Here is a 17574-nt window from a genome sequence, read left to right on the forward strand (position 1 = left end):
AGCGCTAGAATCTGGCCCATGTAAGGCACTCATATATTTGTTGAATACATGTTTGAGAGAAAAATCACACTCTGAGACCAATGGCATTTATTCTCAAACAATTTTTAAAACACAGCCCAACCTATAAGTTAAAAACTTAATAATAATTATCTTGTCCCATTAAGTATTTTTCTGGAATTCACAACCATTTATTTACATCTATCTTGTTCTAAGAGGAACCCATATTATGTCTTGCTTAACTTAGTGCTTTTTCTATTTCTTGGACTCTAAGACACTTTAGCTTCAATGTAACTATCTGCTTCTTTGTTAGTGTCTGCCCTGGTGGCTCAGATGGAAAACAATCTCCCTGCAATGCAGGAGACCTGGGTTCCATCCCTGGGTCAGGAAGATCTCCTGGAGGAGGCAATGGCTCCCAGTATTCTTGTTTGGAGAATTCCATGGACAGAGGAGCATGGCGGACTACAGTCCATGGTGTCACAAAGAGTCAGATACGACTAACACTTTCACTTCTTTCTTAAACACTTTCTTACTATTTTGTTCTTTCTGAAATTATTTTCTTCTCTGACTTAAGGACTGTGCTAACTCGATGTAACTCAAGTAATAAAAGTGTCTCCATTACAAGGTCCTACAGTATCCCTAATCCCCAAACATGCAAATAAATGGAACTACTGGTATCTACTGGTTTTAAGGATGCTGCTAAACACCCTACAATACACAGGACACTTCCACACAGTAAAGAACTGTCTAGACCAAAAATAGTGCCAAGGCTGGTTTGAAAGTCAGCATTAAAGGAACTAGGTTCAACATGTTTGAATAGACATCAGAAGAGAAAAATCTGAGTCAGTGAAAGCTGTTTGCTCCTGTCCGACTCTTTGCAACCCCATAGACTGTAGCCTGCCAGGCTCCTCTGTCCATGAAATTCTCCAGGCAAGAACCCTGTTCCCTTCTCCAGGGGATCTTCCATATCCAGGGATGGAACCCAGGTTTCCCGCATTGCAGACAAATTCTTTACGGTCTGAGCCACCACTAGAAGAGAAAAACTCAAAGAATGTCTTAATTATTCTCTAATTTACATTTACGCAACAAATGGAAAAAAACAGTCAAATGGAATTACTGAAGAATCAGTTCAGGTCAGTTGCTCAGTCGTGTCCGACTCTTTGAGACCCCATGAATCGCAGCACGCCAGGCCTCCCTGTCCATCACCAACTCCCGGAGTTCACTCAGACTCACGTCCATCGAGTCAGTGATGCCATCCAGCCATCTCATCCTCTGTCATCCTCCTCTTGTCCTGCCCCCAACCCCTTCCAGCATGAGAATCTTCCAATGAGTCAAATCTTCGCATGAGGTGGCCAAAGTACAGGAGTTTCAGCTTCAACATCAGTCCTTCCAACGAACACCCAGGACTGATCTCCTTTAGGATGGACTGGTTGGTTCTCCTTGCAGTCCAAGGGACTCTCAAGAGTCTTCTCCAATACCACAGTTCAAAAGCATCAATTCTTCGGCACTCAGCTTTCTTCACAGTCCAACTCTCACATCCATACATGACTACTGGAAAAACCTTGACTAGACGGGCCTCTATTGGCAAAGTAAATGTCTCTGCTTTTCAATATGCTATCTAGGTTGGTCATAACTTTCCTTCCAAGGAGTAAGTGTCTTTTAATTTCATGGCTGCAATCACCATCTGCAGCGATTTTGGAGCCCCCCAAAATAAAGTCTGACACTGTTTCCACTGTTTCCCCATCTATTTGCCATGAAGTGATGGGACTGGATGCCATGATCTTCGTTTTCTGAATGTTGAGCTTTCAGCCAGCTTTTTCAGTCTCCTCTTTCACTTTCATCAAGAGGCTTTTTAGCTCCTCTTCACTTTCTGCCATAAGGGTGGTGTCATCTGCATATCTGAGGTTACTGATATTTCTCCTGGCAATCTTGATTCCAGCTTGTGTTTCTTCCAGCCCAGCGTTTCTCATGAAGTACTCTCTATCTAAGTTAAATAAGCAGGGTGACAATATACAGTCTGTTGTTCCATGTCTAGTTCTAATTGTTGCTTCCTGACCTGCATATAGGTTTCTCAAGAGGCAGGTCAGGTGGTCTGGTATTCCCATCTCTTTCAGAACTGTCCACAGTTTATTGTGATCCACACAGTCAAAGGCTTTGGCATAGTTAGTAGAGCACAAAGAGATGTTTTTCTGCAACTCTCTTGCTTTTTCAATGATCCAGCGGATGTTGGCAATTTGATCTCTGATTCCTCTGCCTTTTCTAAAACCAGCTTGAACATCTGGAAGTTCACGGTTCACGTACTATTGAAACCTGGCTTGGAGAATTTTGAGCATTGCTTAAGAATAACCACATGTATAAGATAAATAGCTACCTTGTTTGAGACTTAAACATAACTGATTTGACATGAGAATAATTATTTTACTGTATCTAAATGCTTCTTAGTCATTGTTGGGAAAAAAGGTCTCATCCTCTCATTAAAAGCTATTAGCATTCCCTGATTTTTATATCTGAGTCTGTTTTGCCCTCTCATAAAATACAGAATGATAATGGAGTTAAAATTCACACTGGAGTCTTCAATTTGCCACCATACCAGCCATGTGATCTTGGACATATGATATAACCTCTCTGAGTCACTAATCCTTCTTCTCTAAGATTTGGAATGTCATCAACATTTCAAATGTTGAAGATTTAATTATTGTTTTCAACATTTAATAAAACAATACATTTTAGGTACAGAGTTAATTTGTACAGAATTTCTTAATGTGTTGAGTTCAGTTGCTAAGTTATGTCCTACTCTTTGTGACTCCATGGACTGCAACATGCCAGGCTTCCCTGTCCTTCACCATCTCCCAGAGTTTGCTCAAACTCATGTCCATTGGGTCAATGATGTGATCCAGCATTAATTGAATTTCTTAATAAAATGCAACAAATCAATAAATAAATGCTGAACAAATCAGAAACTAGAAATATACAATTCAGTTACCTGAACTAGATTTTACTCTTACCTGAGTACACAGGCACAAATCAGGAAACATTCTGACCGGGCTTTATTCATATTATTTCCCTTTATCTTTTACTAAGTTTGTAAGTTACTCTTATTAAGTTATAATAAAAAAAATTCATATTTTATAGCACAATAATGTTTCATTTTAAGCAAACCTAATAGGTAAAACGACTTAAGTTCATATACAAATGAATATATGGGACAATAGTATGCTTTAGGAAGAAACGATAATTTTAAATAGAAGGTTTGCTGAGCATTTAAAACAAACACACAAAAACTCAAGGTGCAACTTTTATGAAAGACACCTGACTCAGAAGGCACATCTGACTCTTACATTGAAATAACTTATAGAAAGTAGACTATGAAGGCTTTATAGAAAACTGACAGCAAAAGAAAAATACATACCTCCAGAACGGAGGAAAGGGAATGGGATGGGTAAAAGACAGATAAGAATTTCAACTTCATCTGCCACGTTTTATTTCTTCAGATAGAAGGCGTGTGGTGTGTGTGGGATAGTCATGTCTGACTCTGTGACCCCATGGACTGCAGCCCACCAGGCTCCTCTGTCCATGGGATTCTCCAGGCAAGAATACTGGAGTGGGTTGCCACTTCCTCCTCCAGGGGATCTTCCCAACCCAGGGATCGAACCCAGGCCTCCTGCATCTCCTGCACTAGCACATGGATTCTTTCATCACTTAGCCACCTGGAAACTCCAATATAGAAGGTACATGAATATACATTACTCTAAGTTTTTGCAGCCCTGATATAATTTATCAATTGAAAAAAGTTTTATGGTTTCAAACAGTAAATGTGTTATAGACTCATTTCTATTGAACATTACTCTTAGCAGTACAAAAAACGTGAAATTTACAGGAGTATCTATGATTACCAAGGCTCTTTAATAATAGACACACAAGTCACTGTTCTAATCAACTTTCACCATTTAAAAGAATAGACAACTATACTAATTCTGCTTAAAACTTTTCAATGGGTCTCTACTGCTTATGAATTCTAACTATTCTAGGATAAATTATTGACCTTCCCTGATCTGCCCCTGCCAATTAGCCAACCTCATTTCATACAACTCCATCATAATTAATACACCACTTATAAGAAACAACTAATCTATTAGTTATTTACAAATCTGAGCTTCTCCTTGTCTTTCTGAAATGCCTTTCCCCCAACTTTGTGGATCTGTCAAGTATTCTTCCAAACTAACCTAAGACATTTTCTTCCAACTTTGTAACTAACTGAGTAATTAACCACATTAAGCAGCAGTTTGTTCATGTGTAAAAGATCTGGCATACAAGAAATACTGTCCAAACGGTACCATCAAGAGTCTTCTAATCTTACTTGTCAGAATTCACTGTTACTAGCACCACATTCTCCCAAGTATGTTCACATACTAACTTGAGACTTCTTTCTTCTTGATTGAGAATGGTTAGCAACTTGACAACAGAGACAACATTACTGCCTTTTTATTAATCCTAGGATCTATCATAGTGATTCATCTAATAAATGGTAGTTGAATTCACCTAAAATGCAGCTGACAGATAATCTGACTGAAGGGATAGAAGGACCATCTACACTGTGTAACATAAAGGTTTTTCAAGAAGAAGTACAGAGTTTTTAAATAATAAGAAAGATTACAAATGTAAAAACGAGCATTTGTAGCAAATACAGTGTTTTAGAGATGACTAAAACACATGACAAAGTCTTCATAGAGTCAATATTTTTGTTACACTCCTAATAAAAACACCTGCCTTAAGGTGTTAAACACCTTATAGTTTAATGGGAAAGAAAAACAAAAAGTAGACAAGCTCAATAAACATTATATAGAATCCCTGAGATGGGCAAGAAAAGAGTGCTAAAGTCAAAGAGAACCTGAGAGAAATAAGATGGTAGAAGGCACTTTATCTTTAAACTTGGGGGGTTAGGTGTTGATGGCATGGTGGTTAAAGAAAAAGATAAAAATGCTAATTTCTGAAGCAACAAATTCAAGATGAAAAAGGCTAAAAATAAAAAAGAAAACACTCTTGCAAATTAAGGAAATAACTTTCAAGTATAAATTAGGTACAAGATAAGTAACTTGCAAAAGTAACCAGCTTTTAAGGCACAAGAAACTCAAAAGCAAAATATACTATAAACTCTGGCTTATTTCAATGACTTAACTCTACCTGAATTCAGTGACTTAATTATGTTCAAAAAAAAAAAAAAAGTTTTCAAAGCCACTAGAGGATAGGGGCAGTGGAGAGTCTATGTTCCTTGCAGTCTCAACTCACTCTTGATAGAATACATTATTTGTAAAATGACTGTCTTGGCTCCATTTGTCTTTGGCTATGTCCAAAACAACACCACTTTCAAAGAGTATATAATTTCATTCACCACAAATAAAATTATCAAATGTGCCACAAATTTTAAGAAAATTTCCAAAGGTATATTGCATGATAGCTGTATGGTATAAAAATTACAAAAGGGACACCACAAATGCCTGACAAATGAAAACATTTCAACACAACTTGATAATAATCAGTTTTAAGTTAAATCTATACATCAAACTTCCCTAGTGGCTCAGACGGTAAAGTGTCTGTCTGCAACACAGGAGACCCAGGTTCGATCCCTGGGTTGGGAAGATCCCCTGGAGAAGGAAATGGCAGCCCACTCCAGTACTCTTGCCTGGAAAATCCCATGGATCGTGGAGCCTGGTAGGCTACCATCCATGGGGTCGCAGAGAGTAGGACACGACTGAGTGACTTCACTTCACTTCACTTCACTTCATACATCAAACTGGGCTTCCCTGATGGCTCAGTAGTAAAGAATCTGCTTGCAATGCAGGACATGCAGGAGACATGGGTTCAATCTCTAGGTCCAGAAGATCCCTTTGAGAAGGAAATGGCAACCCACTCTAGTACTCTTGCCTGGGAAATCCCATGGACAGAAGAGCCTGGCAGGTTACAGTTCATGGGGTCACAAAAGAGTCGATCATGACTTAGCAACTAAACCACAGTAATGTTACTCAATTTCCATTAAATTTATGTTTATTTTTTAGCAATGAAAGGGTGAATGTACTGGAAAAACTCACTCTCTACAATTATTTACGTACTTAGTGGGTGCCAAGAAAGCAGGGAGAAAACTTATTTTTTCGTTTATGCACAGACACACATACACAAACACTTTTTACTTGCTGGGAAAGATAGCATAAATGTTTATAAGACAGAGAGAGAGTGATTATCAATGCATACAAAATGGTTCCAAATACAAACTTGCAAAGAATAAGAAACGTTTCCTGGAAAAAATGAAATGTAATTAGCTAAAATGTAACAAAAATAATCCAGGAGTAGAATCAAAATTAAAAATGTATAATGTTTAAGAATGTCAACCATACTGTTTATAATAATGTAAACTGGAAACAGTCCAAAATTCTTCAGTGATATTCATGATAGATGAATGTTATCACAGATTTACACATTAGAATATTACAGAGCAAAGAAAATGAATATATCTATAGGAGGCCAAAAGAATGAATCTGACAATGATAGTAAGTTAAAGAAGGTATACACAAAGAATAAATGCTATATAATTCCATCTAAGCAAGTGAAACTGAAAGTCACTGAGTCGTATCCAACTCTTTGTGACCCACATGGACTATACAGTCAGAGGAATTCTCCAGGCCAGAATACTGGAGTGGGTAGCCTTTCCCTTTTCCAGAGGATCTTCCCAACCCAGGAATTGAACCCAGGTCTCCCGCATTGCAGGCAGAGTTTCCCAAAATAGACAATTATAATTTATGGCATTAAGAAGTCAGAATACTATTCATGTTTGAGGGTGGATAGATTAATGATTGGGAGGGATTATCAGGCAACTTTGGGGTGTTTATTTCTTCATCTGGTGGTGGTTACAAGAGTACATTCACTTTGTTCACTGAACTCTAAATTTATAATTCATATACTTTTCTCTATATAGTTATACTTTCAAAAGTTTACAAAAAGAAAAAATAGCAGTTATTGGTAATCCAGGAGGAAAAATGCTAAAGCCTGAAGGCACGGTGCTTGATCCAAAAAGGGTTCAACATCACCCTTCTGTAAAATTTTAGGTATGAAACTTATACTCAGGATTACTGTAGGATTAAAGGACAGAATATGTGTAAAGCACGTATCTGGCACAAATAGTTATAGATGTTTAATAAATGTTAACTATTACTATACTATTGTAACTGTGCTACTGATGCAGTTCTTTGACTGTAGTGATAAAGGTGTAATGACAAAAAGGCTAAAGAAAAGAGATAGCAGGTTATGACAGGGTTTCCTAAAATATTTTACTTTATCCTAAGGTGGTGGGGAACCAATGAGGAATTTTATACAGAGGGTAAAATGATCACATTTGAGTTTATGAAAACTGTCTAAGGAAAGAAGATGTGAAGCTTAAAATAAGATGTTAAGAAAAGGCTATCAACAAATCATACAGAAAGGTCCAGCAAACAGAAAGGAAGAAAAAAGCACTGACTTGACCAACCTAGATGGCATATTGAAAAGCAGAGACATTACTTTGCCAACAAAGGTCCGTCTAGTCAAGGCTATGGTTTTTCCAGTAGTCACGTATGGATGTGAGAGTTGGACTGTGAAGAAAGCTGAGTGCCGAAGAATTGATGCTTTTGAACTGTGGTGTTGGAGAAGACTCTTCAGAGTTCCCTTGACTGCAAGGAGATCCAACCAGTCCATTCTAAAGGAGATCAGTCCTGGGTATTCTTTGGAAGGAACGATGCTGAAACTGAAATTCCAATACTTTGGCCACCTCATGCGAAGAGTTGACTCATTGGAAAAGACTCTGACGCTGAGGAGGGATTGGGGGCAGGAGGAGAAGGGGACGACCGAGGATGAGATGGCTGGATGGCATCACCAACTCGATGGTCGTGAGTTTGAGTGAACTCCGGGAGTTGGTGATGGACAGGGAGGCCTGGCGAGCTGCAATTCATGTGGTCGCAGAGTTGGAGATGATTGAGCGACTGAACTGACTGACTGAAAATCAATACACAAGCTATTTTGAAAAGAATAGCTTATAACTTTATAAAGCTTACAAAATTAGTAAGTGACAGAATAAAATTCATAATTTACTACAAAAGTCTCAACTTAATATTTTCCCTACAATTCTAACTTTAAGCACGGGGCTTCCCTGGTGACTCAGTGATAAAGAATCTGTCTGACAGCGCAGGAGAGGAGGAGACCCCTGTGGATTCCATCCCTGGGTCAGGAAGATCCCCTGGAGCAGGAAATGGCAACCTGCTCCAGTATTCTTGCCTGGAAGATTCCATGGACAGAGGATCCTGGAGGGCTACCATCTACAGGGTCACAAAAAGTCAGACACAACTGAGCAACTGCATGCACACAGCGCAGCTTCAAGCAGACAAATGTCAACAGGACATTCTCAACTATTCATTAAAATTAAGCTAAAAAATAATTTTTTAGAAGTCTCCTGGAATCATCACAATTGTTATTACTAATGACAAATCATACATATATGTGGATAGATACTTAAACATCTACGCCTCTGTAGCTCCCTGGCGGTTTAGACGGTAAAGAATCTTCCTGCAATGCAGGGGACCTGGGGTTGATCCCTGAGTTGGGAAAATTCCCTGGAGAAAGAAATGGCCACCCAGTCTAGTACTCTTGCCTGGAGAATTTCATGGACAGAGGAGCCTGGCGGGCTACAGTCAATGGGGTAGCAAAGAACAGGACATAACTGAGCGACTAACACTTCATGCCTCTATATATCCCTACTTATACATATCTCCTAAAATTCAGATTTTCCAAGTCATAAATTAATTTGATATGGATCTGAATAAACACTTATGACCAAATTTTAAGTATCAAATTATCATGTGTTAACAAATTTTCAACACTAATGTAAAAACACCTTTAGTAAGTTATTGTTATTTCAGCAACAACCAAATAAGATGAATGCTCTGAGATTCTTTGACAAATTAGCTATCTCTCTGTTAATTCAGTGGTTCTACAAGATGAAAAACAATGAACTGCTCTTCAACATACACAATATATCTGTTAATAAGGAGAATTTTCTTTGATTTGCTTGATTAATATAAAATGTCAGATAGGTCCAAGACATAAGCAGCAATGGTTTATGGTTTTACAGTCATTTAAAAGTAAACAAAAAGACAGGAGGGGATGGAAGAGGGAGAGGAGAGGAGAGGAGATGAGAGGGAAGAGAAGAAATAAGTAAATTTCCGGGATCTAGAACTCACTTTTTCTGGCTCATAACAAAATCAAAAGGAATCAAATATAGTTTATATTAAGCCTAAAAGCAAGCAGTAAGATATGATAAATGTCATGACATTTTTCACAACTCTGGCATTTAAATCCACAAGTACCACAAAAAATGTGTAATCTGGCTTTGTTCACATTAGAACATGGAATGGACTGATTGCTGCATTCACATAACCAACATACAAAATGTTTTGTCCTAATGAAAATTTTAACAATACTATTGTTAAAGCTGGGTCACAGAAATATGGGGATTCATTATGCTTTCTTTTCTATATATTTAAAATTTCCCATAATGATTCTTATAAATTATACCGAAGATTTCAAATATTCTCCCGGGAAAGCTACTTTTATTTCCCCAAAGAAAGAGTAATCAGTATTTGCAGAGGTTTGGTATAAAACAGAGATCTGCAACAGTGCTGCTGTGCTGTGCTTAGTCACTCAGTCATGTTCAATTCTTTTCGACCCCATGGACTGTAGCCCACCAGGCTCCTCTGTCCAAGGGATTCTCCAGGCAAGAACACTAGAGTGGGTTGCCATGCCCTCATCCAGGGGATCTTCCCAACTCAGGGATTGAATCCAGGTCTCCCTCACTGCAGGCAGATTCTTTATCATCTGAGCCATCAAAACCACAAATTAAACTACATCACTCCCATGCTTTAAAATCCTGCAATGGTCTTCTACTACCTACAAGTTACTCAACTTCTTTATCTGTAAAGTGGGGATAATAAAAATAGTTCCTACTTATGTTGTGAAAATCAAATGAATTGTACTATAATTAAGCATTTAATGCCTAATGAACAGTAAAACAATTTAAAATAACAATAATTACTGTCATATACTGCTTAGGTATTTCTCCGTGATTTAGCTTCTAGTTCCCTTCTCAAGTCCCACAATCATTCCTGGACACGTACAAAGAAATTTAATTTCTCTTCTCTATACCACAACTTTAATATTGTATAAACTTCTATTATAGTATTTATCATTCTTTAGAGTAGGAGAGACTTGTTTTCACTGCAAGACTATGCGAAGACAATCTAACATATCTGAGTCATTGAGCACAATGTCTGGCCCATAAATATTTACTGAAAAAAGTTATGAAGAGAAAAGGAATGTATGAAAAGATTACAGCATATGGCTATGCTTCCTTCAACACTGAAAATCTAATTACTCTTGATAAAAAATAAAAGAACAATTTTAGAACAGGTCTAAAGAATGAGAGAGTCAGCAAAAACTCACTCTGTGAAAGATGAAAGCACCTGAGGGTTCTGACTGAGAAGAAAGGTTAGTTCAGTAAGATAAGCAAAGTAAGCAAGCTAATATGCAGTCATAGGGAAACATATAACTTATATCTATGCTAGAAATGTTAAAAGGTTAAATAATAAGGCAAAGGAAAAAAATAAGTAAAGACCAGACTGATGCCATACTATGAGTGTGTTTAAAAAAAAAAAAAAACAAACAGAAAAACCCAAACATATATTTTACTAGGGCATGACTTTCCTATACTCTAAACAGGTATAGGGGAACATAAATTAAAATGAAATAATAAATTGTCATCAGCTATTTCTATTTGATCATTTGCCATTCTTGGGAAAAGTTCAAAAGAGATGGAAAGAGGATGGCCATCATTCTTGGAATTGGGATAGAGGGTTAACTGTTTAACATCAAGACTAAAACTTATATATTGACAATCTATGCTAGGGAAAACCCTTGCCCCACTAACTCCATGCTCTTGTCTCCCCTATTCCCAATGTTAAAGCCAAGAGAGAAATCTGGGGATATTAAAACTAACCCATTCTAAGGGAACCCTTAACTTTGATATGTACATTCAAATACAGAAGCTCCTGGTTCTCTCTTATTCCAGAGCTAAGAACAAAGGGACAAGAATGTCTAAACCCAGAATATTTCTCCTTACTTCTGAATTCAAAGTTTTGAAATAAAGAACACAGTTCTAGTACTAATGTTTTAAATGCATCAGGAAGCAGGAAGGATTAGATTTGCTAATTCTATCTTCATTATTTTCTAGATGAAAAGTCTTAGACAAGTTTCAAACACTAAAAGTGACTTACTTAACAGAATGTAGTATTCAGATGAATGGCATTGCTTTTAAGTATTTATTTTTATTTGTAACAATTAAATGTTTGAAGTATGGTAAAAACTGTTACTTTTCCAACTACTTGAGAGTAAATGGCCTACATGATAACCCATCACTCTTGAATTCTTTAATAACTATTTCTAGGAAGGCATTCTCTTACAAATATAGCCATTTGTTATAAAACCAGGAAATTAACAATGAAGCATCATGCTCATTGCTACTGAGGTGTCACTGCTCCTAGGCCCCTTCTCAGAGAACAATTTAGGGCATAAGTATATATTTCTATATTCTATATCTATATATAATACAAACCATGAATTCACACCAACATCTCTTTTCCAGTTCAACAATATGGAAAGCATTCTAGTATTTCCCAGCTTCCGTAACAGTAACTCTGTTCTCAGACCCTGAGATGCCTGGCTCCCATTATCCTTAACGTTACTTTCTGGACCAGTCTCCCTATGTTACCAGTCTCCCATTGTGGCTGCTTCTCCATCCCCACACAGATGCTCTCTTCACCCCTTTTTGCCACAATACCCGCACACCTCCTCCATGAGTAAAACCTCTCCACCTTGCTCAGGCTGCTATTCCTCGTGCTTGGCACTCCTAAAAGAATATGCTCATCTTGCTTAGCTACTAACATCCCATACACAGCTGACCCTCCACTAGGATGTCTTCCTCTCCCCACCCTCAGGCTCTGATCTTGCACTGGGATGCCTGCAAACACAGACTCCCATCTCACCCAACTTGAGGCACAATACACCCATACTAGGCTACCCTCCTACACAGACGCCTGTCTGCTGCCCCCACTGGCCCCCATCACCTCCAAGTAGATGCCCTCCTCACCCTCTTACCCTGTACCAGGCTACTCTCCTTCACAAATACCAATTTGACCCTGCTTAGCTCCAAAACCTTACACTAGTGTGCCCTCCTATGCAGATTGCTCCTCATGCCTCCAGTTCCATTATCGCACATGGGGACCCTTCTTATCCCTGGCAGGCTCTGACATCCCACCTTTCAAGAGGACGTGCCCCTGCCCCTGCCCCAGACATATCTTAACCAGAGTGGACACCTACCTTTGTTTGGTTCCACCTGATGGTTTCAGTACTAAAATGTTCAGAAAAGGACAAGAAGGGAAAAAGGAAGAATAACTGATGACATTTTAAAAACAAAAAGTGATACCAGTAAATAAACTGCATAAGCACCCATAATTCAAGCTAAATAAAAGGGTAATCTATTTGTCAAAGTATCCAAATTTTCTTAAAGAAACAATGGCCTATTCCTTTACATTAATTCCTTCTAAATTTGAAAAGTCAATTGAAAATTGATAAATAAGACAGTATTATCTTTTTCTAGACAAATATGCATTCTATTTAAATATCTTACAAAAGCTTGTAGCAAAAGCTAGTTCATTAAATAAATAAAACTCTACCGACTTTATAAATATTCTTTAAAAAGTATTTTGAATATATAAGTTTGACGTGTTTTCAGTATAATGACAATTGTACTGTTTTCAGTATACTTATGCCCAGATACTTGCTCCCTACTTCTATGAGGAAGGATGTGGCATCTGCACAATCTCAGACTTTCTTTACTCGTAGGGAAATAAAGTGACTAATCTCATTGGTGATTTTGTAAAGAATAACTGAGTAGACCCTTGGATGCAGCTATTGAGAGAAAATACCTGCAAAGAGCTCATATTCTATCTGCATCCCTGGTATGCCTAGGACTCGGTAGATAAATAGGCATATTTATGTGTTTGCTGCTCAGTTCTGTCCGACTCTTTGCAAACCTGTGGTCTGTCCGTGGAATTCTCCAGGCAAGAATACTGGAGTGGTTGCCACTCCCTTCTCCAGGGGATCTTCCTGACCCAGGAATCAAACCAGGGTCACCTGCACTGCAGGCAGATTCTTAGTCATCTGAATTACAAGGAAAGCCCTATGCCAGAACCCAAATTTTCCACCAAGTTATCTCTCTCATCTGCCTTCTGTCATTAATAAAAGTGATATTCTGCTTCCATCTTTCTCCTTGTTTTAATTTTCAAGTTGTTAAGAACCCAGGCCAAAAAAAAGGGTGTTATTTGAGAGTATTTCAGCAATCCAATATCTTCAATGAAAACTGCTTATTTTCCCAGCTTTGACTTAAATGGGCTGCTTTGATTTGAGCTTCTTAAAACTATTACAAACAAAAAACCCCTCAAACCTGAACCAATAGATGTCCAAAGTGAAAATCAGTTGATTTATATGATCATGTTTATCACCCATTAAAAAAAAAAAACCTCAAATGCTCATAATTTCCTCCTTATAGACACCATAATTTATACTTTCAATCCTATTTCCAACTTCCATCCTGTACTCCAATGATTACTAGAGTGCTGAATATTTTCAGAATATACACTGTTTAGATTTTTATATCTTTGCTTACACTATCCCTCAACCTGTTCCTTCCACCCAACTTTCCAGCTGGATCATCTAACTTAAGGATCAGCAAACTATAGCCAGTATGTCAAATCTGCCTACTTTTCTAAGTAATTTTATTTTTGGACCACACCATGCTCAGTTAGTTACACATTGCTTTTGCACTAGAAGAGATATCCATGTCCAAGGTAAGAGGTAAGAGAAACCCCAGTAAGACAGCAGGCACTGAGAGCGCATCAGAGGGCAGACAGACTGAAACCACAATCACAGAAAACTAACCAATCTAATCACATGGACCACAGCCTTGTCTAACTCAATGAATCTAAACCATGCTGTGTAGGGTCACCCAAGATGGATGGGTCATGGTGGAGAGTTCTGACAAAATGTGGTCCACTGGAGAAGGGAATAGCAAACCACTTCAGTATTCTTGCCTTGAGAACCCCATGAACAGTATGAAAAGGCAAAAAGATAGGACACTGAAAGATGAACTCCCCAGGTTGCTAAGTGCCCAATATGCTACTGGAGAAGAGTGGAAAAATAGCTCCAGAAAGAATAAAGAGACAGAGCCAAAGCGAAAACAATACCCAGTTGTGGATGTGACTAGTGATAAAAGCAAGGTCCGATGCTGTAAAGCACAATACTGCATAGGAACCTGGAATGTTAGTCCATGAAGCAAGGCAAATTGGAAATGGTCAACCAGGAGATGGCAAGAGTGAACATCGACATTTCAGAAATCAGCAACGTAAAATGGACTGGAATGGGTAAATTTAACTCAGATGACCATTATATCTACTACTGTGGGCAAGAATCCCTTAGAAGAAAAGGAGTAGCCATCATAGTCAACAAAAGAGTCTGAAATGCAGTACTTGGATGCAATCTCAAAAACGACAGAATGATCTCTGTCCGTTTACAGGGCAAACCATTCAATATCACCGTAATCCAAGTCTATGCCCCAACCAGTAATGCTGAAGAAGCTGAAGTTGAACAGTTCTATGAAGACCTACAAGACCTTCTAGAACTAACATCCAAAACAGATATCCTTTTCATTATAGCAGACTGGAATGCAAAAGTAGGAAGTCAAGAAACACCTGGAGTAACAGGCAAATTTGGCCTTGGGAGTACAGAATGAAGCCGGGCAAAGGCTAATACAGTTTTGCCAAGAGATAGCACTGGTCATAGCAAAAACCCTCTTCCAACAACACAAGAGAAGATCCTACATATGGATATCACCAGATGGCCAACTCCGAAATTAGATTGACTATATTCTTTGCAGCCAAAGATGGAGAAGCTCTATACATACAGTCAGCAAAAACAAGACCAGGAGCTGACTGTGGCTCAGATCATGAACTCCTTATTGCCAAATTCAGACTTAAATTGAAAAAAGTAAGGGAAATCACTAACCATTGAGGTATGACCTAAATCAAATCCCTTAGGATTATACAGTGGAAGTGAGAAATAGATTTAAGGGACTAGATCTGATAGAGTGCCTGATGAACCATGGACGGAGGTTCGTGACATTGTACAGGAAACAGGGATCAAGACCATCCCCAAGAAAAAGAATGCAAAAATGCAAATTGGTTTTCTGAGGAGACCTTACAAATAGCTGTGAAAAGAAGAGAAGCAACAAGCAAAGGAGAAAAGGAAAGCTATATCCATTTGAATGTGGATTTCCAAAGAATAGCAAGGAGAGATAAGAAAGCCTTCCTCAGTGATCAGTGCAAAGAAATAGAGGAAAACAACAGAATGGGAAAGACTAGAGATCTCTTCAAGAAAATTAATACCAAGGGAACATTTCATGCAAAGATGGGCTCAATAAAAGACAGAAATGGTATGGACCTAACAGAAGCAGAAGATACTAAGAAGGGATGGCAAGAATACACAGAAGAACTGTACAAAAAGGATCTTCACAACCCAGATAATCATGATGGTGTGATAACTCACCTAGAGCCAGACATCCTAGAGTCCAAAGTCAAGTGGGCCTCAGGAAGCATCACTACGAACAAAGCTAGTGCAGGTGATGGAATTCCAGTTGAGCTATTTCAAATCCTGAATGATGATGCTGTGAAAGTGCTGCACTCAATATGCCAGCACATTTGGAAAACTCAGCAGTGGCCACAGGACTGGAAAAGGTCAGTTTTCATTCCAATCCCAAAGAAAGACAATGCCAAACAATGCTCAAACTACCACACAATTGTATTCATTTCACACGCTAGTAAAGCAATGCTCAAAATTCTCCAAGCCGGGCTTCAGCAATACGTGAACTGTGAAGTTCCATATATTCAAGCTGGTTTTAGAAAAGGCAGAGGAACCAGAGATCAAATTGCCAACATCCGCTGGATCATTGAAAAAGCAAGAGAGTTGCAGAAAAACATCTATTTCTGCTTTATTGACTGTGCCAAAGCCTTTGACTGTGTGGATCACAATGAACTGTGGACAATTCTGAAAGAGATGGGAATACCAGACCACCTGACCTGCCTCTTGAGAAATCTGTATGCAGGTCAGGAAGCAACAGTTAGAATTGGACATGGAACAACAGACTGGTTCCAAATAGGAAAAGGAGTACATCAAGGCTATATACTGTCAACCTGCTTATTTAACTTAGATACAGAGTACTTCATGAGAAACGCTGGGCTGTAAGAAGCACAGGCTGGAATCAAGATTGCCAGGAGAAATATCAATAACCTCAGATATGCAGATGACACTACCCTTATGGCAGAAAGTGAAGAAAAACTAAAGAGCCTCTTGATGAAAGTGAAAGAGGAGAGTGAAAAAGTTGGCTTAAAGCTCAACATTCAGAAAACTAAGATCATGGTATACAGTCTCATCACTTCACGGCAAATAGATAGGGAAACAGTGTCAGACTTTATTTTGGGGGGCTCCAAATTCATTGTGGATGGTGACTGCAGCCATGAAATTAAAAGACACCTGCTCCTTGGAAGGAAAGTTATGACCAACCTAGACAGCAATGTAAAAAGCAGAGACATTACTTTGTCGACAAAGCTCTGTCTCATCAAGGTTAAGGTTTTATCAGTAGTCATGTATGAATGTGAGAGTTGGACTATAAGCTTTTGAATTGTGGTGTTGGAGAAGACTTTTGAGAGTCCCTTGGACTGCAAGGAGATTCAACCAGTCCATCCTAAAGGAGATCAGTCCTGAGTGTTCATTCGAAGGACTGATGTTGGAGCTGAAATGCCAATACTTTGACCACCTGATATGAACAGCTGACTCATTTGAAAAGACCCTGATTCTGGGAAAGATTGAAGGCAGGAAGAGAAAGGGACAACAGAGGATGAGATGGTTGGATGGCATCAACCGGACATGAGTTTGAGTAAACTCCAGGAGTTGGTGATGGACAGGGAGGCCTGGAGTGCTGCAGTCCATGGGGTCGCAAAGAGTCAGATTTGACTGAGCGACTGAACTGAACTTTTCACTAGAACAGAAGAGCTGAGCAGTTGCAATAAAGACCACATGGCCCACCAGGCCTAAAATGTTAACATCTAGCCCTTTACAAAGGAAGTCTGCAACCCCTACTTTCACTCAATCCTTTCAAGTCTAGTCATTTCAGATTCTTCAAATAATTGCTCTCTACTCTATGCCAACTCTAATACTTTACATCCCTCATAACTGTGAATCTTTAAAAGCAGATAATTCCTAGTGTAGTAACTAGTCTTTTTATCCAACTCACAATTCCCACCTCTCCCAATACTCTAGGAGAAGTATTCTTGAAGGAGCTTTTGCCCTTTTTTCTACACCTTATTCATCCTACCAAAGGAAAGAAGAATGACT

General features: G+C 38.6%; 1 protein-coding gene and 1 non-coding gene across 6 annotated transcripts in view; one reads left to right on the forward strand and one right to left on the reverse strand.

The window, feature by feature from the left end:
- Positions 1-17574, reverse strand: part of LCORL (ligand dependent nuclear receptor corepressor like) — a 164662-nt gene that overhangs the window by 136234 nt on the left and 10854 nt on the right. The gene's annotated exons all lie outside the window — the stretch shown is intronic.
- Positions 5562-5633, forward strand: TRNAC-GCA. Its single transcript has one exon. It is a non-coding gene; the product is annotated as a tRNA-Cys (tRNA).

Source organism: Capra hircus, chromosome 6 (assembly GCF_001704415.2).
Source record: "Capra hircus breed San Clemente chromosome 6, ASM170441v1, whole genome shotgun sequence".
Classification (NCBI taxonomy): Eukaryota; Metazoa; Chordata; class Mammalia; order Artiodactyla; family Bovidae; genus Capra; species Capra hircus.